The 18,977-nt window shown below is 50.9% G+C and overlaps 1 protein-coding gene across 2 annotated transcripts in view; it reads left to right on the top strand.

Annotated features, from left to right (window-relative positions):
- CDC42 (cell division cycle 42) overlaps window positions 1-18,977 on the top strand; it is a 69,164-nt gene that overhangs the window by 563 nt on the left and 49,624 nt on the right. The window lies entirely within an intron of this gene.

Raw genomic sequence — 18,977 nt, forward strand, 5'->3', positions numbered from 1 at the left:
ATTTCCGTCGATCAGGGAGTTTATTGCCTTGTCCCTGGTATCTAGATAATCGGCAGTTAGATGTCTGGTACAGGCCAACATTGATTTTTTTTTAAATGGGCTCTCCCATAAACTGGGGGTTTGGGGTACAGTCTGGCATGAGGTTTTAGGGGGGGGGGGGGTGTACAGGTTTCCCCCGGCATGAAGCTGTCTTTTGGGGAGTGCACAACCTGCCCCTGCATGAGGGGAGGGAGGGGAGTGAGCAACCTGCCCCTGCATGAGGGGGGGGGAGGGGAGTGTGCAACCTGCCCCTGCATGAGGGGGGGGGAGGGGAGAGTGCGCAACCTGCCCCTGGCATGGGGGGGACGGGGAGAGTGCGCAACCTGCCCCTGGCATGGGGGGACGGGGAGAGTGCGCAACCTGCCCCTGGCATGGGGGGACGGGGAGAGTGCGCAACCTGCCCCTGGCATGGGGGGACGGGGAGAGTGCGCAACCTGCCCCTGGCATGGGGGGACGGGGAGAGTGCGCAACCCGCCCCTGGCATGGGGGGACGGGGAGAGTGCGCAACCCGCCCCTGGCATGGGGGGACGGGGAGAGTGCGCAACCCGCCCCTGGCATGGGGGGACGGGGAGAGTGCGCAACCCGCCCCTGGCATGGGGGGACGGGGAGAGTGCGCAACCCGCCCCTGGCATGGGGGGACGGGGAGAGTGCGCAACCCGCCCCTGGCATGGGGGGACGGGGAGAGTGCGCAACCCGCCCCTGGCATGGGGGGACGGGGAGAGTGCGCAACCCGCCCCTGGCATGGGGGGACGGGGAGAGTGCGCAACCCGCCCCTGGCATGGGGGGACGGGGAGAGTGCGCAACCTGGCATGGGGGGATGGGCAGACTGCGCAACCTGCCCCTGGCATGGGGGGACGGGAGAGTGCCCGACCTGGCCCTGGCATGAGGAGGGAGCACTCGGGCTGCTCCTGGCATGAGGCGGTTGGGTGGTGGATTCTCGAGCTGCCCCTGGCATGAGGCGGTTGGGGGGGGGGGGGTATGCTGGCTGCCCAAGGCATGAGATGGTTGCACAGGCTGCCCCTGGCATGAGGTGGTTGGGGGGTTGCGCAGGCTGCCCCTGGCAGGAGGAACAAGCAGTTATTTGACTGTCTTATTATATGTAGGTGTACTGCTGTTATTTATGATAATGGGTATAACTATAACTGATCCCATTTTGATCAGATATTTTTGTGATCTATGATGATCTGTTTGGTGAATGAAGGAGCTTCTAGGGGGATGGGAAGCAGGGCGGAAATGCAGCAGGGAGGAGGCTGGTGGGGGGAAGGAGGGGCGGTGTCCTATTGAAAAGCTGTCATCTAGCATCCACAGATTTACTAAATCTAAACTGTTTCCTTGATATATATTATGCTTTGATCAACGGTTGTTCATTTCACTGCTCTTTGTAGGAAAACTGTGTGGCAGTGACTTTGGCATGTTCCTGTCTTAATGTGCATTGCTGTAGTGTTAGTGTCCAAGTATGTTATATTGTAAGTGTGTACTGCATCTTTTGCTGTGTAGGACATAACAAACTACACATAATATCAGATTGAATTCTTTACTGAACATTTGTCATCTCCCCTTAAAGCATTCTGTTCTTGCTCAGTCTTTAATGGATGCTCTGATATAGTCAGAGACTACGGGACAAGTCTTGCATTTATGTACAGTATCTAAAGTAAGAATGTAATTTTTCCAAGCCATGCCCAGTGTCACCACTGTTTTTCCAGTGGGAATGTAGTTTTACTTTTCATGTGTCATAACTTCAAATATTTGTTTAGCAATTGGAGTAGTTATTCTCTGTGGCAGTTCAGGTGTTAATGCTTTCATTTGTAAATGAGCACTTGTGTTGCTGTACCTGTCCGCACTCTTTTCAGAGATGTCACTGAATAAACTATCGTTTTACTTAAGTTGTCAGCCTTTCAAATTACTTTGTATGTGAGAGTTAATATTAGATTGTAGTTGAGATGGATTTTTACTTTGCTACATCCTTAATGCATGTATATACTTGCCATATAGATGCCATTAAGCACTCCCTTTTACAATGTCGTCTTCTTTAATCAGTCACAATTAAGACTGTCTTTCCAAACTTTTCATTGTCATATACTTATGTGATATAATATATTGCTATTTTCCAGCCACTGTACACCATTTTGTTCTTTATGATTAATACTAGTTTACCAGAAAGCAATTTTTATTCCCATCTTTTTTTGTATTTCTTGTTTAAATCGTTTGAGATTAAGTGAAAAGTTAGCTTTTTATAATCTCATTTTTTTAAATAAAGCACAAATCAGCCATTTAACACAATTTAAACAACCTACAGAACTTTCCTTATGCCCTCAAACAGCCTTCTATACAGTCCTGCTAACAAAATTATCCATTTTGGATGGTCACCCCACTTTTTCATGTATCGCGAATAGGCTTTTTTAATTAGATTGGAGAATTCTCGGGTGCGCGCATTCGTGCAAAGTCTGCCAGTTTCATGAAACAAACTTGATATGTGCACCTAATTGTATTGACCCCATGTATTGTTGTTTTAAGGAAATAGGAATTTCATTCAGAGGTTTGCAGAATTAAATTATTCAATTATTTTCATCAATGTCTGCTTACCAGAAATGCTCAAGAATAACTTTTTTTTTTTTCCCCCATAATTTTAATCGTTACGGGATGAGAATGCAGTGGGCCTAAAGCACTGATCCACAGGAATCGTTGGATCGAGACGATAATTGCATAGTGTATTGCTGTGACCGATCAGCGATTATCGTATGGTTGGGTATAAAAAAAATCTTCCAGTATGCCTGACCTGATAATTGGTCGGACACATATGGCAGTGTATGCATTGCTGCGGCTGACCACCCAACATTTTACCTTGTTCCTTCACAGGGGTGGAAATCCGATATAGTGACCATACACTGTGGAATATCTGTGTATGGCCACCATATCTGATGGGTTTCAGCTTGTCGGTTAAAGGACAATATGGAGACAGACGCTGCCTGTGACTGCGGAGTCCTGATATATCGAGCCGCCCTCCAGCGCTGTAGTGTTCCCTCTAGCTCCGGCGCGAGGCAGGGCGCCGGAGCTAGAGAGGGCATGTTCGTGCGCGCGCGACCGAGAAGGGGGCGTGGTCATTGAAAAGGGGCGTGTCTATAAGACGCGTCCCCTTTTTGCCACTCTTGGGGGCGTGCCCGGCACTTACGGACACGCCGGGCAGCCCCCAAGCCCTGCAGACGGAGAATAGATGCCGGGCGCATGCGCCCGGCGTCTATTCTCCGGTGGTGACCGGGTCACCACACATTTCTTCACCCGCGGGACACTGCGACCCGCGGGTGAAGACGGTTCCCGTAGGCTGTTAGGGCAGGGCGCTTTTTGCCCTCCTTCTGGAGGGCAGGGCGCTTTTTGCCTTCCAGAAAGAGGGCAGGGCGCCGCGCCCTACTAAAACAGCCTAGCGGAAACGCTAGCGCTGTGACGTCACCATACAGGTACAGCATCGGGTACGGATAGCCAGCGATAGGCACCGACAAGTCCCCCTCCACTCATCTGCTTATTTACTTCTTAACAGCAGACAAGCTGGGGTGATACTGGTCAGTATTTTGGGCTGTTCAAACAGCAGAACTGTTATATACTAATTAGGCCTGGTCAATCTAACAGCAACCATAATTTCTGTCATGACAGGCTATCTCTTTTCTTACTCTCCATCTAAACATCGAGGGGAGTACTGGCTATATAAACTGCCCATTTTACATATTTTTAAGGAAGAATACCCAGGGAATCACCATTTAGATAATTGCAAAAGTATCAGTAATGGCCCGTATACACAGGTCGATCAGACAGCTATCAGATATCGTCTGATCGTCCTGCATGTGCTGGATGTTTGATATCGAAAATCCAGCAACATGCTTCAACCCTCTAACGATCCCGCGGGTCCCTAGAACAAACAGGCTTACCTAATCGATATCGACCATCCATGCAGCATTTCAATTCTGCATTTTCCCTAACCAATAGATTCCATGTAAAATGCTTGAACCTATGGGTTTCCCTGCGCGTTAAATCCTAGAGGGTGCATTTTAACAGACTTTTCCTCGCAGCACCTGAAGCAGTGAGGAAAAGTGCACCCCCCTGGGGCGTAACGCGCGGGGCTGCAGGAACCTATTGAATAGGTCTGAGCCAACAATTAGCCACGTGGTAAGCCCTGTGGCTAATGGGTTATGCCCCTTGATCTGACAATTTATGCCCAGCATTATATAATTGACATAGAGGTAAAGAATAAATTGCAGGTGACAGTACAAAGCAGACTGTAGTTGAACATATATGGAGAAACTGCATCAATGATAATGTCGTAATCTAGACCAGGGTTATGCAACCCTTAGCACTTATGTCACAAGGTAGCACATGGAATCTTTGAGTGGTATCTAGTGTTCCCGCAAGACTGTTTTTAGCGGGGTGCCCTGCCCTATTTCTAGGACAGAAAGCACCCTGCCCCGCTAAAACAGCCTGTGGGTGCCGTCCCCACCCATGGGTCGCAGTGTCTCGTGGGAGGGGAAAACTGCGGTGTAGCGGTCACCGCCTGTGAATCTATGCAGAGCGCCTACATCCGGCATCTAGTCACACTGACAGCAGCGCTTGGGGGCAGCCCGGCATGTCCGTAAGTCCCATACATGCCCCCAAGAGTGACGAAAAGGGGACGTGCCATAAATATACGCCCCCGTTTCCTTGGCCATGCCCCTTTTCCTAAAGTGAACACTAGGTATGCACTGGGTCAGCTATGCTCGCCTCCCTTCCTCATGGCTCAAAACTTTTTGGTATGCTAAACCCTCTTCAGACCAGAGAACCCAAACATTACCTGCATGTCTAGCGAAGCCTGCGTGACCCTATCCAATAACCGTACAAAAAGAAATTTATCAGTCTAACCTGAGAAAATTAGCTGTAACAGTCTATTATTTTCGTAAATATTTGTATTTATTGTAATGGTTGCGGAGTGCCAAAATTTGTTTTGCCTTGTAATATTGAATGTCTGGCACCCGAAGGGTGGAATTCAATTGTTTTTGCGGCCCGGATCTCCTGTCTAAAGTGAGGGGAGATCGCGGGCCGCTATTCAATTGTTCCAGCTTTTCGCTCTGATCGCGCCCAAAGTGGTAGGGTTTAGCCGCGTAAATCTGTTAACCCAGACCAAAGTGCTGGGCGCAATCACAAAAAGTGCCGTTTGGGCGCCCAAACATGTCACTTTTTGCCGATTTCAGCTCGCACCCCTCTGGGGCTGCGAGCTGAAATAGAGCACTGGCAGCTGATCTCGCCCGACAATTGAATAGCTCTGGGCGCGATGGGGGCTGGAAACAATTGAATTCCGCCCAGAGAGAGAGAAATTGCCTGCCCCTGATCTAGACATTAGTGTAGAGGTGGGCAATAAGTGGCCCTCCCAGCTGTTGTAGAACTACACATCCTGGCATGCCTTGCCACAGTTTTGCTATTTGGCCATACTAAAACTGTTTAAAGGCATGCTTGTATTTGTAGTTCAACAACGGCTGGATGGCAGTTTATTGCCCACCCCTGCATTAGTGGATATGAGTTTTCTTAATGTATCAGATTAAATTTTAGGTTTGCCTTGGGAAATTTGAGGAAGGAACAAGTTCTTTAAAGCATTGGTATCTACCTATAATGTTAGGTTCTAATAGCATTATCTGTATGCATCTCTATTTGGTCCAGGGAAAAACTTGCAATGTAAATGAATGCGATCTGCTGTTCCAGAATGCCAAGTCACGTCCATCTCTGAAAATAAATTCTTTCCTTACAATAAGAAGCATGCCTATTTGTAACCTTGACATGTTTACCTTATGTAATAACTGTACTTGTGCATAAAGCATCATCAGTTAGTGACACATCCCAGGGGGGTGTTAGTTGACAACCCCTTTCCTGTTTTCCTCATAGTTCATATTACTGTATATCCTGTCTTACTTATTATCCATGTTTGGTGACCCAACTAATGACATACATCCATTATGGTCACTGTGTTAAATCTAGACACTTTTATTTGGTATTAGTACATATATTTCCTTATTTATCTGGCATATAAACCAATCATATGCAAAACCATTATGTACACGCCAATTGCTAAACCAAATTAAATTAGCACAATGTTCTTTCCTTTAAATATTATTCAGACCTTGTGTACACAGCTTGTCTATATTACCTTTCCATATGAATATAAGAAAATGTTTAGAAAATAGTGATGTATCTTTCAATGGGGGTGATTCAATTCAGCACAAGGATAGTGTTCACTCTAGCTCCGGCGGCAGGCAGGGCGCCGGAACTAGAGAAGGCACTTGCGAAAAGGGGGCGTGGCCATTGAAAAGGGGGGTGTCTATAAGACACGTCACCTTTTCGTCACTCTTGGGGGCGTGCCCGGCACTTACGGACACGCTGGGCAGCCCCCAGTGCTGCTGACAGGGAGAATAGATACCGGGCGCATACGCCCAGCGTCTATTAACTGGTAGTGACGGATCACCACACATTTCTACTTCAGGGTCCATAGGGGGTCCACAGGGTTGACCTTGGGGTATAGCTGGATCTGGATCCATGGGCACCACGCAGTTAAAGCTTTAGCTGCTCCCAGGATGCACTTGGGTCCGTCCTCCTCTATACCCCGCCCCCGGCCACAGCACCTCAGTTTGAGTTGGTGCCCGGCTGGAGTAGGGTCACCTGCGCAGGGGGGCTGCAGGAGCAGCCCCCAAAAGCTTTCTATTTAAAAAAAAAAAAAGATTTTTATTTTAAAACAGAGGCTCTAGTGTGGCAGCGACGGGCTGTCTATGCAGATGCCCACGCTGCCGCTCTCCTTCCCCGCTGGCGCCGCGACACCAGTACTGCACTGGGGATCGCGGCAGGAGGCCAGAGTCCGTACTAGCCGGACTCTGGGTCCCTCCCTGGACTGCTGCCGGAGTCGCCGGGGACAAGGTAAGCCGCGAGTCGCAGATTAGCGGCGGCTCGCGGGTTTTGCCTGCACATGCAGTCCTTTGCCCCCGGTCCTAGGGGACAGACCGGGGGCCGCTAGCGGTGGCGGCGGGCTCCCCCTCTGAGGAGGAATAACCCGTGGGACCACTAGACCACCAGGGATATATGGCAAGCGGGATGCCGGCAAGCCCTGGGGTTAATATGCTAGCCAGGGGAGGAAGCCTTCCCTGTCAGCGGCTCCTCCCCTCAGCTCAGCGCGCCTTTCAGCACGGAGTCTGGCGTCGCTGAGCTGCAGCTACTCGGCCACTCCTCCTCTGAGGTCTCCAGCGGCCATTTTCTCACAGTGGCAGCGCAGATCTTCAGGGAGCACGCGGACCGGTCCCCCTGTGTACCTCTCCCCTGATAAAGGACAGCGTACACAGCACTATAGCCCTCCCAGACACTGAATCTGGGCAGGTTGATTGTAGTGGAAAGGTGCAGTGAGTATATCTTCCTGCATGGTATGTGACTTTTGCTAGTGCTGCCTGTCTGTGCTTATTTTCTACTTACTGTCAGCTTATACCTATCCCTTTACTTCTCCTACAAGCCCTACAGGTGTGTGGGGGAGGGGCGTTTCTACTGACCTCACTTATATAGATCACGTATTTGTGAGGTCCGTCACATACAGTTGTGTGCTACTCAGTGCCATATTGTGGGCTGTTGTTCAGCACACCGGTGAGTGCGTTTTACTTCTACCCTGGTGCCAGATATATAATATATCCTGTCATGTCAGACGAGGAGGTTGAGCGCTCAGTGGCTCCGGTGTTGGCCTCCTGCGGACGCTGTTCTGCAGGAGTAGATAGGGAGGATTTGTCACAGGATGGCCTGTGTAGTCGATGCCAGGTGGCTCCTGGCCCATCCAGATACCTTCCCAGACGACGCTCCGGATGTCCAGCGGGCGTTGTTGGGACAAATGAGGGACGCTGCTTCTTACATTGGAGAAGCTTCTTTAGATGCTAGTCTGCTGACCTCGCGGGTATCGGCTGCAGCGGTGTCTGCCCGCCAATCCTTATGGTTGCGGTCCTGGAGAGCGGACTCTGATTCAAAGAAAGGTCTGGAGGCCTTACCTTTCAATGGGGAATTACTATTTGGTCCGGACTTGGACAAAATAGTGGACACCCTGGCTAAATCCAAGTCGGCCTTCCTCCTTTCTGTGGCACTGCCTGCTAAGGTTCGGAGTTCGGCTTTTCGTTCCTTTCGGGTTCAGGCTAAGGCGAAAGGTCAGTCCTTCCCGAGACAGACTGCGAGTAAGACGGCCTCTAAACTCAAGAAGCAAGCCTGGAGTGCTCGGCGCCCTTCTTCCAAGCAGGAAGATAAACCTGCGGCCTGATGGGACGGGCCTCCCTCTGGGGGACCTCAGAGTGGGAGGCCGACTTCTTCTATTTGCCCAGTGCTGGCACAATACCACCACGGATGCCTGGGTTCGAGAAGTGGTCTCCCAGGGGTACGCCCTGTCTTTTCGGCACAGACCACCCCACCAGTTTTTCTGCACAAGTCCTTCTCAGGACAAGACCAAGGCGTTACAGGTTCAGGAGGCTATAGAGTCCTTGCTGAAAGCAGGGGTCATTGTTCCCGTTCCTCTATCACAACGAGGGACGGGGTATTATTCGTCTCTGTTTCTGGTGCAGAAACCCAATGGTTCTCATCGCCCTATCCTCAACTTGAAGTCTCTGAACAAATTCCTCAGAGTTCCCAAGTTCAGGATGGAAACGTTACGTTCCATCATTCTGGCGATGGAACCGGGGGATTACATGGTGTCCCTGGACATCCAGGACGCCTACCTCCATGTTCCGATAGCATCTTCACACCAGCGGTATCTGAGGTTCGCTATCCTTCAACACCACTATCAGTTCCGGGCGCTACCCTTTGGTCTCTCCACGGCACCGAGGGTGTTCACGAAGATTATGGCGGTCATGGCCGCACATCTTCGGAACCAGAATGTACGGCTGCTGCCGTACCTGGACGACCTCCTGTTGCTGGCGAGCTCCCCGGAGGTACTGCTTCAACATCTCCACCTGACGATCGCTTGCCTGCAAGCACACGGGTGGTTGATAAATTGGAAAAAGTCCTCCCTGATTCCATCACAGCGGATGGTTCATTTGGGAGCCCTGCTGGATTCGCGTCAGCAAAGGATCTTCCTGACTCCGGAGAAGGTCGCCTCCCTACAGCTGCGGATACGCAGTTGCCTGAGCCGTTGCCGCCTGTCGGTCCATTCGGCTATGAGAGTTCTGGGGTCCATGGTGTCGACATTCGACATGGTGGAATTTGCCCAGTTCCATTCCCGGCCCCTGCAGGGGCTGATTCTATCAGAATGGAACGGGTTACCTCACCGGATCCGCTCTCAGGTGCTGGTGTTGTCTCCGGACGTTCGGCTATCTTTGGCTTGGTGGCTTCAGACAGCTCATCTGGTCGAGGGGCGCCCATTTTGGATCCCGGACTGGGTCCTGCTCACGACGGATGCCAGTCTCCGGGGTTGGGGGGCAGTGACCGGCTCTTTGTCGCTTCAGGGTCGTTGGTCAGCGGAAGAAGCACTTCTCCCCATCAACATCCTGGAACTGCGGGCAGTATTCAGGGCCCTGCAGTCGTCCGGCCCCGCTCTTCACGGAAGGGCGGTACAGGTGCAGTCCGACAACGCCACCACGGTGGCGTATATCAATCACCAAGGCGGAACTCGCAGTCAGGCAGCGATGTCGGAGGTGTCTCGTATCCTGACTTGGGCGGAGGGTCACATTCCAGCGATCTCGGCGGTCTTCATCCCCGGAGTCCTCAATTGGGAGGCGGACTTCCTCAGCCGTCACGACGTGCATCCCGGGGAATGGTCGCTTCACCCAGAGGTGTTTCAGCTACTCGTGGACAGGTGGGGACTGCCGGAGCTGGACTTGATGGCCTCCCGTCACAATCACAAGTTGCCCGTTTACGGGTCAAGGACAAGAGACGCAGGTGCAAGTCTGGTGGACGCGCTGTCGGTGACATGGACGTTTCACCTGGCGTATCTGTTTCCTCCGATATCCCTGCTTCCTCGGGTTCTGCGGAAATTCAAGCAGGACGGCGGCATGCTCGTGCTGGTAGCTCCGGCGTGGCCCAGACGTCCTTGGTACTCCGATCTCAGGAGCCTCTCCATCGACGCTCCGTACCTTCTTCCTCAGCGTCGGGACCTGCTGTCTCAGGGGCCCTGCCTTTACCCGGATCTGGGTCGGCTGTCTTTGACGGCGTGGCTCTTGAGACAGCCGTCTTGAGGTCTCGGGGCTTCTCCAGTTCGGTTATTGGTACCATGCTCAGGGCACGCAAGCCTGCTTCAGCACGGATTTATCACAGAGTGTGGCACACTTACTTTCAGTGGTGTGAGTCCAGACATTATGATCCTCAGGTGTTCCGAGTTTCTAGGATCTTGGAATTTCTTCAGTCAGGATTGGATCTCGGCTTACGCCTTGCATCTCTGAAGGTTCATGTGTCCGCCTTGTCCGTGTGGTTTCAACGGCGGATTGCAATACTACCAGACGTTCACACCTTTTTCCAAGGTGTTCTCAGGATCCAGCCTCCCTTTGTGCCTCCTGTGGCTCCTTGGGACTTGGCGGTGGTGCTACGGGTCCTGCAGGGTCCTCCGTTTGAGCCTCTTGAGGCGGTGGAGCTCAAGTGGCTGACATTTAAGACGGTTTTTCTCCTGGCAATTGCTTCGGCCAGGAGGGTGTCTGAATTGGGGGCGCTTTCCTGTCGCCCTCCTTTCCTGATTTTTCACCAGGACAGAGCGGTGCTCCGCACTCGTCCTGAGTTTTTGCCCAAAGTGGTCTCGAAGTTCCATATTAATCAGGAACTTGTTGTGCCAGCTTTTCAGTCCCCTGATCTTTCAGCTGGTGAGACTTCCTTAGATGTGGTCCGGGCGCTTAGAATTTATGTAGACCGGACGGCTTCGGTTAGGAAGTCTGATTCCTTGTTTATCCTCTTTGGTTTTCACAAGAGGGGTTGGCCTGCCAACAAACAAACGTTAGCCCGTTGGCTTCGTTCCGTTATTTGTGAGGCTTATGCACAGGAGGGCTTACCTGTGCCAGCCTCTGTTAAGGCTCATTCCACTCGTTCTGTGGGTCCCTCTTGGGCTGCTAGACGTGGCGCTTCTGCTGTTCAGCTGTGTAAGGCGGCCACTTGGTCTTCAATTCAGACGTTTTTGAGGAGGTTCTATGCGTTTGACACCTTTGCCTCTCAGGATGCATCCTTTGGGCGCCGGGTACTCCTTTCAGCACAGGAGCGTCCCCGCCCTTAGTTGTACTGCTTTGGGACATCCCCAAGGTCAACCCTGTGGACCCCCTATGGACCCTGAAGTAGAAAACAAGAGATATGGTAAGAACTTACCTTTGTTATCTCTGTTTCTACGAAGTCCATAGGGTCCACAGGGCGCCCGCCCTGACGCACCTGGCTTCAAATGGGCTGTGTGGCTGGTCACCGGTTTTCCGTCTCCCATTTCTGTGAGTATGGTTTCTTGTGTGTTCCAGTCTTCCTTCTCTCTGTTTAGTCTCCTCCTCCGGCCTTGGCTGCTTACCAACTGAGGTGCTGTGGCTCGGGGGCGGGGTATAGAGGAGGACGGACCCAAGTGCATCCTGGGAGCAGCTAAAGCTTTAACTGCGTGGTACCCATGGATCCAGATCCAGCTATACCCCAAGGTCAACCCTGTGGACCCTATGGACTTCGTAGAAACAGATAACAAAGGTAAGTTCTTACCATATCTCTTGTTTTCCCCACCCACGGGACACTGCGACCCGCGGGTGAAGACGGCACCTGCAGGCTGTGAGGGCATGGCGCAGCGCCCCACTAAAACAGCCTAGTGGGAACGCTACAAGGAGTTCCCGGAGCTATTCAATTGACCGCACTGTTAAGCCTAATAATGGGATTTTGGTACCTACCGGTAAATCCTTTTCTCTGATTCCACAGGGGACACTGGAGGTGCTTACGCTGCGGTCTAGAGGCTTGGATAACTGGAGCCGGCACTTTAAATAATTTAGAAGTGTGAAGCTCCTCCCCCTCTATGCCCCATCAGCCCCCAGTTTAGAAAATGGAGACCGAGAGGAGATGGTGAACAAGCGGAGTAAAAGGGAGAGAACACACAAGCAAAACATACAACATATGTAACAAACCAAACTGGCAGGCTAAGAGCGCAGAGGTGGGCGTCCAGTGTCCCCTGTGGAATCAGAGAAAAGGATTTACCGGTAGGTACCAAATCCCATTTTCTCTTTCATCCACTAGGGGACACTGGAGGTGCTTACGCTGGGGATGTCCCAAAGTTTTCCCCACGGGCGGCAGCGCTCTGCGGCACCTGCAGAACAAGACGGCCAAAACGGGATGCCGAAGTAGCAAACGTATCAAATTTGTAAAACTTGACAAACGTGTGAACTGAAGACCAAGTTGCCGCACGGCACAATTGTGACATGGAGGCTCCTCTACCGGCCGCCCATGACGCACCCACTTAACGCGTGGAATGAGCCGAAATGGACGAAGGAGGCCGGCGGTCGGCACCAACATAAGCCTGATGAATAGTCAGCGGAATCCAACGTGCCAGCGTCTGCTTAGACGCTGGCCAACCGAACCGCATCATAGAGGACAAAAAGCGACTCAGACTTACGGAGGGAAGCAGTCCTGTCAACATAGATGCGGAGAGCTCTAACCACATCCAAGGTAGAAGAACCACCAGAGTCCTCCACCAAAGACGGTACTACAATAGGCTGATTAATATGAAAAGCCGACACTACCTTGAGAAGGAAGGCGGCTACCGTGCGGAGTTCCGCCCTATCAGCATGAAACACAAGGTAAGGTGGCTTATAGGACAGAGCACTCAATTCCGAAACTCTACGAGCCGAAGCTAGAGCCAGGAGGAGGACCGTTTTCCAAGACAAATACTTAATATCAACCTCTTCCAAAGGTTCAAACATGGACGACTGAAGAAACAAAAGCACTAAGTTCAAGTCCCAGGGAGCCATCGGAGGTACAAAAGGAGGCTGCACACGCAAGACCCCCTGAAGAAACGTCTGCACCTCAGGAATGAGAGCCAATTTCCGTTGAAAGAAAATGGAAAGGGCAGAAACCTGCACCTTTAAAGTTCCAAGACGAAGGCCAGAATCCAGACCAGTCTGAAGAAAAAGCAGAAACCGGGACAACCGAAAAGTCCTAGATGGAAGATCCCGACTGGAACACCATGAGATATAAGAACGCCAGATACGATGATAATGCGCAGCCGAAACTGGTTTCCTGGCACGTAGCATGGTGGGAATGACAGTCTGGGATTCCTCTGCGTCTTAGGATATCGATTTCAAGAGCCACCCCGTTAAATGCAGCTGCGCTAGGTTGGGGTGTACGAAAGGACCCTGCTGTAGCAGATCCGGGCACAGAGGAAGGGGCCACGGATCGTCTGCCAATAGGGACCGAAGGTCCGCGAACCAACTTCTCCGAGGCCAGTTTGGAGCCACGAGAATGACAGAGGCTGACTCGTGTTTTATTCTTTCTAGTAGTCGAGGAAGAAGTGGAATCGGAGGAAAGAGGTAAACGAAGTCGACGTTCCACGGAACTGTTAGAGCGTCTACTGCCACCGCCTGCGGATCTCGAGTTCTTGACACGTATACCGGGAGCTGACGATTCAATCGTGACGCCATGAGGTCCACCTGAGGACATCCCCATCGACGTATCAGTGCGTTGAACACGTCTGGATGAAGCTTCCATTCCCCGGGATAGATATCCTTGCGGCTTAGGTAATCTGCTTCCCAGTTGTCCACACCTGAGATGAATACTGCCGACAGGATTACTGACTGGCTCTCGGCCCACCTGAGGACCTGAGTTACTTCTCGCATGGCCATGCGACTCCGAGTCCCTCCTTGGCGGTTGATGTACGCGACGGCCGTCGCGTTGTCGGACTGAACTCTTACCGGACGATTCCTTAGAAACTCTGTTGCTTCTGTCAGAGCATTGTAAATTGCTCTGAGTTCCAACACATTTATGGGCCACTTTTGTTCTAGAGGGGACCATCGACCCTGAAAGTGATAATCGAGGACCACTGCTCCCCATCCTCGAAGGCTGGCATCCGTTGTTGCGATGATCCAGTCCCACACCCCGAATCTCCGGCCCGCTAAAAGATTGTTGGATTGTGTCCACCAGAGAAGGGCCACTCTGGTAGTTGTGCTCAGACGGATCTGTCGATGTAGAAGCAGATGAGACCCTGACCCCTGTGTCAATAGGTCCAGCTGAAACACCCTGGAGTGGAACCGGCCGAACTGTAGTGCCTCGAAAGCAGCTACCATCTTCCCCAGGAGACGCAGACAAAGAAGGAGGGACACCTTCTTTGGCCTGAGGACCAGCTGAACTAACAACCGTATATTCCGGGCTTTGTCTAGTGGAAGAAAGATTCTCTGTGATGCCATATCTAAGATCATGCCCAGAAACAGGAGCCTCTGGGACGGATTGAGATTTGATTTCTTGAAGTTGATTATCCAACCATGTTGGGTTAGAGTCTGATATGTCAGTAGGGCATGACTTGTAATAAGAGATACCGATTGCGCCTTGAGCAACAGGTCATCCAAATAAGGGATTATGTTCACTCCCGATGACCGAAGGAGAGCAATCATGACTGACATGAGTTTGGTGAAGATGCGGGGAGCCGAGGATAACCCGAACGGCAATGCCCGAAACTGATCATGATCCTTCAATATTGCGAAACGCAGAAAGGCTTGGTGTGGTTCCCAGATGGGAACATGGAGATAGGCATCCTTGATATCCAGGGATAATAGGTACTCTCCTGGTTCCAAGCTCGCAATAACGGACTGCAGAGACTCCATTTTGAATCGATACATCTTCAAATACAGGTTCAATGACTTGAGGTTCAAGATTGGCCTGACCGATCCATCCGGTTTGGGTACTACAAACAGGTTTGAGTAGAACCCCATACCTCATTGATGTTCTGGAACCAGAACGAGCACAGATGATACTACTAGAGACTGGATAGCCTCCTGTAGAACTCTGGCCTTGTCTGCAGGTATTGGCAGACTTGTAGTGGAGAACAGAGGCAGAGAGGGGGCCTCGAAGTCTATTCGGTACCCCAGGGAAATTAGTCTGCGGATCCACGGTTCCGGAGACGTCTGCTTCCAAACATGTTGAAATCCTTGCAGCCGGGCACCCACTGTAGGTGGTCCCAGGTGGGACAGAATACCGTCATGCCACCTGTTTTTCAGCTGGTTTAGGCTCCTGTCTGCGTGCAACCGTGTGTGGGCGGCCTTTACCTCTGCCGCCTCTTGCTTGGGAGGGAGCCCCTCTGGCTCTACCACGAAAGGAATGTGGCACACGAAAGGAATGAAACGAAGGTCCTGTGTAAGCTTTTCTAGGAGCCGGTGTAGTTGACGGGAGGAAGGAAGACTTACCCCCCGTGGCCTGGGATATCCATTTGTCTAATTCCGGGCCAAAGAGCATATCGCCATTGAATGGTAAACCCTCCACCGCACGCTTGGATTCTGCGTCCGCTTGCCAAGCACGCAGCCAGAGCGCTCTGCGGCCCGAAATTGCCGAAGCAGATAGGCGAGCACTAATCTGACTGATCTTTAGAAGCTTCTACCGTGTAAACTGCAGACTCACGTATGTGTTCTGCTAGTAGACGTAACTCTGCTCTGGGAGTCCAAACCTGTAACCAACTGGTCAGCCCAGCAAACCACCGCTTTGTTAACCCAAGCATTAACCAGAGTGGGCCTAAGTTGAGCACCCGCTGCAGTATAAATAGATCTTAGCGTTGTCTCCAACTTATGATCCGACGGATCTTTTAGTACTGTAGCTCCTGGTACTGGGAGTGCTGTTTTCTTTGAGAGACGGGAGACAGAAGCATCTACTGGAGGAGGTGTTTCCCACTTCTCCATCATGGATGATGGAAAAGGGTAGCTAGACGAAAACCGTCGCGGAATCTGGAACCGCTTATCCGGCTGTTTCCTTTCCACCGAGAGCTGTTGCTGAAGTTGCTGTGAGAACGGAAAAGCCGCAGAGCTCTTAGGTTGTTCTTGAAATAATTCAAGCTCCTGTGGTGCAGGAATTATATCCTCGGGTAAATTCGGGGTCCTTCTGATCGCCAAAATTAGAGATTCCACGCCGGGAGAGGTGGACTCTAACTCCTGAGGGGTTTCGTCCTGTAAAGCTTCCTCCAATTCCCCTTCTTCGGTGTCCTCCATAGCGAAAAATTCTTCGTCCGACTCCTCTGACTGGAGAACAGTCGTCAAGAGTACGCTTTTGTGTCGGTCTCTGGCAGGAAGTGGAGGGTGCAGATGCCGCTGTACCCATAACCTGTACCAAGGTGTCTAGAGACTTGGTTAGCCTCGCCACCCAGGGAGGTTGAGACTTAAGTGCCTCAGCTACGTCTGATATAACTCCTACCATGTCAGCGGCCCATGGAGGAGCAGGTGAGGCAGTAATAGCTATAGATGGATCCATTGCTATACAAGCATCACATAACGTGGACCCAGCGGCATGCGGCTTGGTTAGTTGTTACACTTTGAACAGACAAACATTTTTTGAGAAGCTTTAGTTCTGTTTGACATGGATACAGTCACTCCACACAGAAGGACAGAGTATAGACAGAATAAACTGAAGGCTAGTTTGGGACACAGAGGAGGAGTACACCCCACTCCCATCCCACAGATCAGAATCCCTGCTTACACCCCAGTGATACTCACAGCCTCTGTACCAGGGATGCAGTCAGGTCAGCCTTCTGTGTGATCTCCTGTTAAAAAACTGCACACTTCCTGTTTGAAGGAGAGATGCAGCATTAGAAATAACAAACGGCAGCCACGCTGTTTTATACAGCCGCTTAGAGGAGAGAGAGAGCCCGTGCTGCCTAAGCTCCGCCCCTTTTCTGCCTCGAGGGCTTCAAAGATGGCTGCTCATAATATCCTCCCCGCTACGCGCGTGTTGTCAGTGGGGAGAGGGAGAAGCAGAAAGCCGCGCTGTAGCGCTACTCTTCCTAACCCAGCGCGGGCACTTGTTACTAAGTGCAGAGATAGCGCTGGGTAGCGGGGCGGGAGCCAGGGGATGTGCAGCGCGTGTCCCCGCTGAGGTCTCTCTCTGCAATCGGCTTCAGCACTTGCTGTGGCAATAAGGAGCTGTCAGTGCTTTTAATGTAAGCACTGTGCACTCCTTCCTGCTTCTAATAAGACAGGGTGCCAGGTACCCGGACCCCAACTTTGAAGAGGTGACGAAGGTTACCTATGTAAAAGATGTATAAAATAAAAAAAACCTATAAAAAATAATTAATGTATTGCTGGATCACAGCAGATTGTGACCAGCTCCAAAGGGCACATTTTCTAAACTGGGTGTTGTTGGGGCTTAGATTGTGAGCAGCTTCACACTTCTAAATTATTTAAAGTGCCGGCTCCAGTTATCCACGCCTCTATACCCCAGCGTAAGCACCTCCAGTGTCCCCTAGTGGATGAAAGAGAAAAAGGATTTCTTCTAGCACCCTCCTGAAGTTGCACGGAGAAATCAGACTAAAGTGCCTGCCACAAGGCTGTTTGCTGGCTTAGTGCGGCACTAACAGCTTTGCGCCCGGCACTTTAGTAGGAAAATGCCAGTTCTCGCGACTCAACACCCAGCTTGAGTCGCGAGAACCGGCATTCTACGACTTAAGTGCTTTTACTCAGAGTTAACATCGCTGTGAATTGAATAGTTCCAGGACCAACTTTCCTGCGCTATTCACAACGAAATGCATTGAATTGTCCCCAAGTGTCTAAACCCATCTAAAGTGCTTTTGGGCACCCAAAGTGCTGGCTTATCGCACATTTCTGCTCGCCACTTTTGGAGGCGGCAAGCAGAAATATGTGCTCCCTCGGCTATTCATGCCCAAACAGAGCCACAATTGAATTGCTCCGTCGGGTGCTCAAAAGAAATAGCTGCATGCGCAAGCAATTGAATCTGCCCCCTACACCGGCTAAACTTGTGCAAAGCAATGGGCGCTCTTCCCAAGCGCCTGACTTTGCCTGTTTCTGTTTGCCAGCTCAGTAGGGTCGAGCAGATATAATGGGCGCTTGTGGCACTCATGCTCATTAGCATAAACAATTGAATAGCTCCCATCACTTTAGACTGGAGTCTGCAGGTAGCGAGATACAATTTAATTTCCCCTGTTGATGTACATCTTGGCAATTGTGGGGGGGACACTACTGCTGGTTTACTTCCTGATGTGGAAGTGTGTGATGCAGTATCTGCATTGGCATGCGTCTTGTTGTTAGTTTCACTTGTCAATAAACTGAACACCGTAATATTCTCTCCAGATTAAATTCCTAATATGTTGGTCATGTAATCCAATTATAAACACTTCTTGGTATGTAACAAATGGCAAGAATGTAGCTCACTATAGAAAACTTGTTAGGACAACCTTTGGAAGAACAATAAAGATGTGCTATTTTATAATGGAGGCTATCCACTAAGCGATTTAAACAAGCGATTGCATTAGAACAATGTCGTTATCGTGCAATCGCTTGCAAATCGTGCATGCATCGGGTATGTTTTGGAAGGAAGTGACCCGCGATGCGCGTGCCCGCTGGTCGCTTCCGACATCGCCCGTACATGCAGGTCAACCTGACGATCTCGTCAGGTGCAGCATGTGCGGGGATGAGGGATGTGCCGGGACTGAACGAGTGAACGTTCAGTCTAGGCACATCACTAGCTATACAAACGACAGCACAATTGCAATGTCGCAATCGTGCTGTCGTTTGTATATCGCTAAGTAGATACCCCCCATAACAATGGAGTACAGTTTAGCAAATGGTTATACTCCTAAAATAGCGAGTGACTATCACAGGGTAACAGTGGTGGAAGAAATTGTGGTTTTGAGACTCTGATCTGTCAGTAATTCTGTGCAACTTCACTTGTTCATGGTTCCAGGACATCTGGTAGGACAGCCTGTAAAGTTAGGGATTTACACTTGCCTTATTATTGTCCTTTATATAGAGCAAATCAGACTTTACCTCTACATTCAATATGGT

This window comes from Taudactylus pleione, unplaced genomic scaffold (assembly GCF_031769625.1).
Source record: "Taudactylus pleione unplaced genomic scaffold, aTauple2 ptg001031l, whole genome shotgun sequence".
Lineage (NCBI taxonomy): Eukaryota > Metazoa > Chordata > Amphibia > Anura > Myobatrachidae > Taudactylus > Taudactylus pleione.